Source organism: Cryptotermes secundus, unplaced genomic scaffold, assembly GCF_002891405.2.
Source record: "Cryptotermes secundus unplaced genomic scaffold, Csec_1.0 scaffold584, whole genome shotgun sequence".
In the NCBI taxonomy this organism is placed as follows: Eukaryota; Metazoa; Arthropoda; class Insecta; order Blattodea; family Kalotermitidae; genus Cryptotermes; species Cryptotermes secundus.
In genome coordinates this window covers 1,006,552-1,007,590 of record NW_019735468.1, presented here as the reverse complement: position 1 = coordinate 1,007,590, position 1,039 = coordinate 1,006,552, and positions in this window count along the sequence as shown.

Below are 1,039 nucleotides of genomic sequence, written 5' to 3'. Positions count from 1 at the left end.
CTCGGAGATAGCCGGGTATCCACTCCTTATTGCCAACCAAAACGTATTCAAAGGCACTTCGAGAAGTTTTAGTTTCAATGTTCTGTCTGCTTTTAAATCTGCGAGTTCCTCTTGTATATTAATCGGAAGATGTTCTGAATTCACAACAAAGGATCACGAACCCAGTCGAAATCTTGTACACTCTCTCCGAAATACTTATTGAATATCTGCTGCAGCATTTCTAAATGTTCTTTAATTATGTCCATCACCGCTTTATTGCCGTCAGCAAGTGACCAAACAGTCGGGGACATCTCAAACGACCCATCTGTAATTCTCTAACTAGCAACCAAAATTTGCGAACTACTTTTAAGCACAGCTGTGATAGAACTGAAACAACTGTAAAACGCGGGATCTCTACTCTTCAGACGGAAGAAGTGACACTAGACCGACTTATTTTTGAAATATTTATAATTTTAAATTAAGTCTAACAGTCTGTGGGTGCATCTTTACAGGAAGAAAGTCATAAAGTTGAAGAAGCTCTAACTTCTAACAAACAGGGGCAAATACCGAAACAGCGTTATAAAAGACAGGAAGAACCATGCTAATCCCTGCAGTGTTAGAGAAAATCACGTACACAGAACATACGGCAAACATATCAAAGAAGCTGCGTAGATGCGAGGAAAATGAAAATAAATCAGTGATGAAAACTATGATATAACAACAACTGTGAGTAAATAATTTACGTTTAATTTCTTAGAATGCAACATTACTGTACATAAAAAATCACAGCATGTAATAAAGAATAAACAAGCATCATCTTCCATAATACGTATGTAATGGCCATCTTGTAGTGCACTCAATTTCACATGTCGCTTCTTACTACATGTTTCGGCAACATAGTGCCATCTTCAGGTTCGTTATTTACGCTCTAGAAAATGGTACTTATTATTTACTTTCGACTTCTATCTGTTATGTGTTGTTTTATAATGTTTAGTAATGTTACTTAGTGTAAGTACTAAACATTATAACACAACACATAACAGATAGAAGTCGAAAGTAA